Here is a 9525-nt window from a genome sequence, read left to right on the forward strand (position 1 = left end):
CGTATTTCACAATGGAATTCTATACAGCAGTAAGAAAAAAATGAAACAATGAAATTTGATTAAAAATAGTTGGACCAGGAACAGATCATTCTCAGTGAACTTACCCAATCACAGAAAAAATATCGCCACATAGACTCACTTATATACAGCACCTAACCTGAATCTACCCAAGATGCCTTACATACCCAGCAAGCATCTCGTTGACAAGTCTATAGGATGAGTGGGGAGGGAGGGGAGGGAAAGGGAAGGTGTGGGAAATGCAAATCTAGACCCCATGGCAATGGTACCATAAAATTCTACATCCTAAAAGGCAGACCAAATGGCTGAACCTTCACCAGGCCCTTAGAGAGAACACCTGAGTCACAAGACACTGGAGAGGGTATGATGAAGACTGACCTTAATCTTCTACAGGTTCTCTCTTTTTATCTCTGTCTCACTCTCTGTTCTCTCTAACTCTTTTATGTGTATTATCTATTTCTTCCTTTTCTTAGTGGGCTCTGACTTGTAACTCCCAGTACAAGCATGTGGCTATCATCCACAATCATCTTTAGATCAGAGAGACCTAAAAGGTTTCCTAAAAGAAAGAGAGATTTCTGACAGAGTATTTGATGACCAACTAAAGGTTAGTGGTAAGACCCTACTGCTGAAAACACCTTGTGTGGTTGACATGTAAAATGGAATGGCATGGCTGGAAGCTGGAAGAGAGTCAGTCATCAGAGTGCTTACTGCCAGAATGTGCTACATGGGTGACTGGGGGAAAATGAACAATATCTGTCCAAGAAACTCATGGTCTAACCTACTTAGCAGCAAACAACCTGCCGTGATGCTCACACTACTGCAATAGTGGCACACAGCCATGGTGGGATACCAAGTGCTCTTGTTCAGCTAACAGATCCCCTCAGTGGCACGGGACCCATAGCTGGAGCTAGGAAACAAGTCAGAACTATATCCAAACATAAGCCTTCTCTCAATTATCAAGCTACCACCAATTGTGGGCTACAAGAGGGCCTACACCTATTAAATTCTCTATAAAAAAGTAAGGGTTGTCTCATTTGTCTGGTGCTAACTTACTCTCTGGTGGGGAATCTGCTTCTCTTTTTCAGGTAGATGTAGGCCTTATGAGAGAGACACCACAACATACTTTAAAAGGGCCCTGGCTGAAACTAAGAACAATTGGCGAAACAAGCAAGGGTACCATTGTCTTGGTGATCTGGGTGCCAGCACAAGGTTGAGGGATATCAACACAGAGAAAAATCAACTCCTACCAAATCAGTGATCCAGAGACTGAGAGGCCCCCAACACTTTATTACTGACGCAGACCAAATATGAACCCAACATGGTTCAAGGAAATTGTGCAAAAGAGTGGGTGGAATGAATGTGAGAGCCACATGTTGGGTCATGATATGCAGAGACATTTATCCTACCCATAACTGTGGGCTAACTCCACAATGCACGACCCATATACCTCAACAAGGAGGGGCCAAGGAGAAGAGGTAGGTCATGGGTGAGCGTAATAATGGTACAAAATTGACTGTATTCACTCAGTACAAAACTAATTAACAATAAAAAAAAAGAAAAAGAAAAAAAAGATAATGTAGAAATTGAGTGTAAAACACACCCAACCTCTGGCCTCCAAATGAAATCATATATATGTACATGTACCCACACACAAACACACATGAGCATCCTACACATATACATGCTAAAAATGAGAAAGACATAAAGGAAATGAGAAAAAAATAATAAACTATGACTCGCTCCAAAAACAAACTTAAGATATATCTTGAAGGGATCAAGAGAGAACAGAGTTTAATACAAATCTGATCATAGGTATTGAGGTTGGAGAAGCAGCAAAGAAATTGAAAATAAGAAAAATAGTACAAAGGGTCAGCAGAAAAAGTAATGTGATCTGTAGACAAAGAAAGGCCTTCACAAAATCATAAATATTATAAAAATAATTTAAAACTATAATGTAAGAAATCCTTCAAATTATAAGAAAAAAGTCATTTATCCTTATTGAATGCCATGTCTATGAAATTGGAGAGATTAACTGTGATCCATATCTTAGAAGATATAGAAAAGTCCTCATGATTTGCAGGTCCTTCCAACACCCTTATCTAAAGAAATGATCACATGAGTTAGCATCATGTTTCTCTAGAACAGCATATCAAGGGTGCTATAGAGGAGTGACACTTCCAAGAAAGTAAAAAAAAAGGATAATTCAAAAAACACCAAATAAAGAAAATAACAAAATAAACACTACATACAAAAGAAAAGGGTTAAAATCAAAGGAATTAATCATTTCAACAAATGTGAGTGGGTTTAATTCACCTACTAAAGAAAAATTATTGGATGTAGTGTGTTTATTTATTTATTGTCTTTATTTGGCATTTCTTGCTTTTTAAAAACTATACTTGCCAGGCTGGAGAGATTGCTTAGTGGTCATGTGCTTCCCTGAGAAGCCGAACGTACCTCAATGGAGGCTCCTTTCCACAGGACCCATGTAAGCCAGATGCACAAGGAGGCACATACGTCTGGAGTTCATTGGCAATGGCTGGACACCCTGGTGTGCCCATTCTCTCTTTCACTCTCTCTATCGTCCTCTTTCTCTGTCTTTTGCTGTCAAATAAATAAAAATACATAAAAACAAAACCAAAAAAAATTATATTGGTATTTAAGAAGGTAGGGTTTTTTTGTTTTGTTTTGTTTAGTGGATGTTTTATATATTTGTCATTTATAGTTCCACTAATGTTTACTTCTTATTACTTTCACTCTTATTTAAATTTTTACCATTCTGTATGTCAATCATTCCATTCTTTGTGATGGTGAAATATACGTATGTGTGTGTGTATGTATATACATACATACATACATATAAACATATATACATATATACTTCACCATCACAAAGAATGGAATTCTATTATTTATTATTTGTGACAACATGAATGTCACCGGTGGACATTCTGTTAAGTGAAATAAGTCAGAACATATATACAACACTATATCCCATTTACATGTTACGTGTCAATAAAAACTAAGATTAAAAAAAAAAAGCTAGAGGAAAAATGAATTTCAAAGTGACCTCTTATAACACAACCAAGCTCTATGCCATGCAAAAGGAACATACGTGAGGTACTTTGTTTCAGTCTAGACTGAACTTTACTTAGCAGTAGAGAGCTAATCAGGCTGCTTCCGTGTAGACATTATCTTTCTATATGTTTTTATGGTATGTCACTATGATTTTTTGAATTTCTCTGGCATCTGTTCTGATGTTATCTTTTTCATCTCTTATTTTATTAATTTGTGTTTCTTCTTTCTTTCTGTTGGTCAGATTTGCTAAGGGTTTATCAATCTTGTTTATCCTTTAAAAGAACCAACTCTTTGTTTCATTGATTCTTTGGATTGATTTTTTAGGTTCTATTTCATTATTTCTTCCTGTCTGCTGATTTTTGGTTTTCCTTGTTCTTTTTTGTCCAAGGCTTTAAGGTGAAGCATTAGGTCATTTACTTGTGACCTTTCTAATTTCTTAATATAGGCACTTAAAGCTATAAACTAACATCTATAATAAAGTAACATCTATAATAAAGTAACATCTATAATAAAGTAACATCTATAATAAAGTTTTAGGAAAGAGAATAATCAATGAATTACCAATCGTAGCAAGGAGAACAGTCTGACAAAGCCCTGTGCAGTGGTGCACTGCCTGTTTTTCCAGCTACAGAGAAGACTGAGGCAGCACCATCACTTGAGTCCAAGAGTTTCAGGCAAATTGGATAACACAGACATCACCTCATACAATTAAATTAAATCAGAATCTGTAATTGCTTACAATGCAACAGAATGACCTTGGGTACTTTCTCTGTAAACAAAAAGCATTTATTTTCAAGAATCTCTTAGATCCATTGATAAAATTATGCTTATGTGAACAGAAATTAAAGCTTAAATTTGGTAGGTATTAGAATAACCTCTAGTCAGTTTTTCTAGCTGACTTAATCATGCAACATGTCTGTGAGTCCTTCAGAGGTAGTATCTCAACTGTACTACATGAGAAGAGTCCTGACATGGAGCAAACCAGGATCCGACAAAATGTCAGGGGCTTGTCCTACCTGTTAGATGTGAGCAAGCTTGGGAGACTTGGGGCTGGACTCCTCCTTCATGGTCGAAGGCCTGTAAAACCAAGGACTAACCTACATGGACTTTAATTTCTCGTTGGGAGAATGGGACCTGAGTCATATCTTTGGTCCTGTAAAATATAAAATCTTAAGTTGCTTGGAAGACCATAATGAATAAGTCTCTAAACCTCTTTCCTTGTTATCAGGATGCATTCTGATAAAAGAAAGAAAGAAAGAAAGAAAGAAAGAAAGAAAGAAAGAAAGAAAGAAAGAAAGAAAGAAAGAAAGAAAGAAAGAAAGAAAGAAAGAAAGGCAGGCACACTACTTACACCTGTCAGAGACAACCAGAAAGGCCTGTCAATCATCTGGAAAGACAACATCTCTGTGGAAAAGCTGCTTGTGGTTTCCAAAATTTATAAACAGTATGACCTCTGTCTAAATGGAGATCAGGTAGATGGTCTGTGGCCAATGTCCTCTCTGGTGAGTGTATTTTATTTTACTATTACACTCTGCCTATCTCTTCACAACACACATATGTCCTTCACAAGGACCATGGAGTTTTTGGGATTCCACATGGATGTCCGGCTGACACAAACAGTGGATGGACACTAAGATGAAGCCAAGGAGAGAAGTACAAGTGTAAACACCAGACTCAGCAAATAGCTACAGTGATCTCCCAAAAGATATCTATTTATATATTCATTGTGGAAGGAACTGCAAAGCATCCATTAGCTTTTCAAGTCACCATAGTTTCCTCATGGCAGGAATACTTTTTCATTTCAGAGAACAGCAATTCACTCTAGAGTGAAATCCTTACTAACATTTATACTGGGGATAGATTAAAATCTTCCTGGAAAGAGCTAAAATAGTCTTTGGTGATACATTTAATGATCCTGGACAGGCAGTGGAGGATTATGCCACCTTAATAAGTTTGCCTGGCAAACAAAGATCCATAAATGTTTCATGGATAAATCTTTACTTTTAACCCTAAAAAAATTTCATCAGTGTTTTGTAACAATTTTTTCTGTTGATGAGCTTCTCATTCCTATAATAAAATTTCTGCTTGTTCATTTCATTAAATAGTTTTAAAACATTAGCAATTTGACACTTTTTTTATTAAGTGGTAAATGTAAGGGAAGAATGAGGGAATAACATAGAGTTTAATGATACCAACACAAATACTAGCTATTGGAAACAAAAGACACATAGAAATTCCATGGAAAAAGCAGATTACGGGGGGGGGGGGGAGGGGGGAGAGAGGGAAAGAAAGATGGAGTTATAATGGAGAGACCAGGAAAGAAAAACAGTAAGATAACATGAACCATATAGTAGGGTTGAGAACCACTTGAATGCATTTCACTCCAGACTTTGTTTATAGTGGGTCTGTATCCACACACTTAGAATGCCAAGACTACAAGTGGCATTATAATTAGATACGTCCTCCTTCCAGGTGAAGACAGAAATTATGGTCCATTAACTTCACACAGAAAAAAAAAATGCAGTTCTGACTTCAAATACAGCTTTTGAGTGCTTCCCCAGTCTGGTGTTTTTATCATGTCAAGGTTTCCTAGAGAAGGTAGTATTGTCACCACACCTGGAGAGGAAGTGGAATTGCCTGGTATGGAAAGGAGCACACTTGTAGCAAAGTATCGAGTTGGGGGAAGGGCAAGAGGGAACCTGTACTTCAAGGGGAGGCTTACTTCCACTCCATTGGCAAGGTCCAGGAAGGTGGTAGACCTGACTGTTCATTGTAGGACAAGTTTTGTACAAGGATTTATCCTGTCTTGTCTCCATTGCATACTGTCCTTTGCCAATACTTGAGGCTCAACTGCTGTTTGCCTAGTGTAGACCTAACTTTTCCTTCTTTCCTTCCTTCCTTCCTTCCTTTCTGTTTTTCTTTCTTTCTTTCTCTCTCTCTCTCTTTCTTTCTCTTTGTTTTGAGGTAGGGTCTCATTCTAGCCTACACTGACCTGAAATTTACTTCTCTTTTGTCTCCAACTGGTCTTGGACTGACAGCCATCCCCCTACCTCTGCCTCCCAAGAGCTGGGATTAAAGGTGTGTGCCACCAGACCTGGCTATTATCCTAAATTTATTTCTCAATTTCTTTTCTACACATCTCCTTATCCACAAATATAGCTCCTACTCTGAAAACTTTGACTGATCTCTGTAGCTACTCTCTATCATTAATTACTCTTCATGTTCAGCATACCCCTTACGTCCTCCACATCCTTGCCTCCGTAGTTACACCTGAGGACTCCAATCCTCTCTCTGAATTTTATTCCTAACACTGATGAAGCTCTTTCTGCATAATATACATTTATCCATCTGCTAATAATTTCTAAACCTATCACTCTAGACTTTTAGAATTTTCTACAGATGCATATATTCAGCCATCCTTTGAAGTTTTTGTTTCAATAAATACATTGAAAACTAAACTCCTCCCCTAAGCTTAAAACATACCAAAATAAGATAAGTGCAGGTTAGTTATTTAAACATCAAACAATGCTTATGGAATATTAATGCTATATAATCGGCCACACTTGGTGAATGCGAGATGAATATGGTGTTTTAAACTAAGTCACCAGAATCCATAAATAATAGCCCTGTCAATGTTAAAATTGCTGTCTGGCACCAACAATATTGTAAGGAACACTGAAAGGCAAACTAATAAAAAATTGTGGAAAATGTATGCAACAGAATGTTCTGTAATTATAAACACACACACTATCCATAAGAAAACTGTTCTACCTAGATCAGAACTTGTTACCATACATAATTGTGAGTGTCTAGAACTTTATGACAGTGGTGTTTGAATTACAGTTATTATTATTATAGAGAATAACGAGGGAATCAGCCATATAAAACATTCTCAATTAGGGATACAATTTTATCTCCTTTTTACCTCTTTGTAAAAGTTTCATATTTTGTTTCCCACCATCCATGTCTTAAAAACCCAATGTTTTTTCTTTTTTTTTTTTGAAGTAATCTATCCAAAAACTGCATAATCTTTATTTCATAGTGAGTAAGCAAGGCATTTTGTTGTTTATCTTAAAAAAAAATCTCATTTCCTTACAGAAAGTTTTGAGTTTTTAATGAACTAGTAAACAAAAACCTCTCATTTAAAAATAAATCAAAAACCTAGATCATATAGATGTTTACAGTGATTACATTTATCAAGGCAACATACATACATGTTCAGTTGTAAGATGTTAACTACATTTGTGACAAATATGCTTTACTTTAAATATCAAGAACATTATACAGTTAAGAGTCCTAAGAATAATCTAGTAGTCACTATGTTTTTCTTAAGTGTTCACTTTAGATGCTGTTATTTCTAGCACAGGTAAGCAGGCAGTCTTTCACATGCTATAATACTGGAAGCTTTGGTTGGTACCACATCAGCTAGCGTGCAACAAGAAGACACCAGTTAAAGAATGTTTTAAGTGAACAACTTGTAAACTCCAACGATGGACCAACCCTAAGAAGACACAATTGTGAGCATTTACAACCACCACAACTGTGGCTGAAGACTGTTCATGCCATTCTCTGAAATGAGATCTCAAAGTAATATAGTTCAAATAAAATAGTTAACAAAAATTGCATATGCACAATTTCCCCAACAATCTGAGCGTCAATCATTTAGGTAACTTTTCCACTTGAAAAAATGCAATAGAAAACCATGTTTCACAATCTCAGTTAATATTCACAATTACAGAAGCTACAACTCAGGATACAGCATCACCAATGCTGCCCAGAGCCAGTTTATACTGAAATTAAGTTCTTTACACCAAATAAATGGTTGTCCACAACCAATGGCTAGTGTACGTATGAACTAAAATGTCTAGATTTGGGGAGAAATAAATGCTACTCCAACCATCTGTTCTGCTTCTTCCGTTCCTCAATTCATGCTTAGAAACCTTTCAGGTTACTCTTGGTTCTGTCAGCTTCCTTGCCTGTGAGGGTTTGGTCCTGCTGACCCTACCCACTGGAAGAGGCTGCCTGCTGTCGGCTTTCTGCTTCAACATTGTCCAATCAAAAGTGTAGTCATACTGGTGGTTCAGGGTCGGGAAAAGGATGCGGAATAGCTGCCTCAGATACATGTAATCCCGGGCTTCTTCAAAGCGCAGCCCATGGCAATAGTTTAAGTACATAGCAAATTCTGCAGGAAACCCCTTACATAAAACTTCAACAGGAGTGGACATCTTCTTTTCACTAATCTTTTCATATTTCTGCTTCTTTGTTGCAGCCTTTAGCCCTTGCCATGGCAGACTGGTTCTAATAAAATACATCAAAATATATCCTAATGATTCCATGTCATCTCGGGGGCTGTGCTCAACACCAAAATGAGCATCGATGCTTAGCATATCGGGCAGGGCCAGTGAGATTTTTACCTTCTCTGTATGGGATGTGTTGCCTTGTCCTGTTGTCTCTGTACTTTTTGGCCAAACCAAAGTCGATAAGGAATAACTTATTACAGTGTCGCCCAATACCCATTAGGAAGTTATGTGGCTTAATGTCTCTGTGTATAAAATTCTTTGTATGCACATACTCAATTCTACTGATCATCTGGTCAGCTAACATAAGTACAGTCTTCATGGTGAATCTTCTTGAACAGAAATTGAAGAGGTCTTGGAGACTGGGTCCCAGAAGATCCATGACTAGCACATTACAGTCCTTTTCCTGTCCATACCAGCGTATGTGGGGAATGCCGACCCCACCTTGAAGAATCTTACAGTTTGCTCTCGTACAGCAACTGGGGGTGCCTGGCCTTCTGAGCCTCGAGCTTCACGGCCACTTCCTCACCGTTGGTGACGTTGATCGCCAGGTAAATGTCCCCGAAGGAGCCGGACCCGATCTTCCGCACCAGTTTGTACTTCACTCCCACGACCATCTCGGCCCTGGAGCCGCCGCTGCTCGCCATCCTGCGCCGAAGACGGAGGCTGGGGCCAAGCCCGACACCTCTGAGCGGGGATCACGGCCTCCGGGGCGACCCGTCCGGCGAGGCTGCGGGGGGCGGCCGGGGCGGGCGACGGCGGCCGCTCCGGCGTCTCGGGCGCGAACGGCCAAGGGGAACGGCCCGCCGACCGCTCGGCTTCTTCGGCCGGGAGTCTGGCGAGGCCATACGGCTACTCAGGAGAGGCCGCTCGTCGCGGCCGGCGCCGTGCAGTCGCTTTCGCGGCGACGTGGCGGGCTGGCGGCCGCGCACTGATCTGGGGCGGCGCTGCCGCTGCCTCCGCTGCCGCCGGCTCCGACCGAGGGTCACTCAGCCGACGCCGCCATCTTGTCGCCCGGCTCCAGCCAGCCCCTAATGCCGCCCCAATGTTTTTTCTTTTCTACTCCTAACTTCTGCCTAAAAACCAAATCCTGCTGGGTGGTGGTGGCGCACTCCTTTAATCCCAGCACTTGGGA

General features: G+C 39.5%; 1 pseudogene; it reads right to left on the reverse strand.

The window, feature by feature from the left end:
* Nucleotides 1–7739: 7739 nt before the first annotated feature.
* LOC123457075 lies at nucleotides 7740–9037 on the reverse strand (annotated as a pseudogene).
* Between the last annotated feature and the right edge of the window lie 488 nt (nucleotides 9038–9525).

Source organism: Jaculus jaculus, chromosome Y (genome assembly GCF_020740685.1).
Source record: "Jaculus jaculus isolate mJacJac1 chromosome Y, mJacJac1.mat.Y.cur, whole genome shotgun sequence".
NCBI classification, from domain to species: Eukaryota; Metazoa; Chordata; class Mammalia; order Rodentia; family Dipodidae; genus Jaculus; species Jaculus jaculus.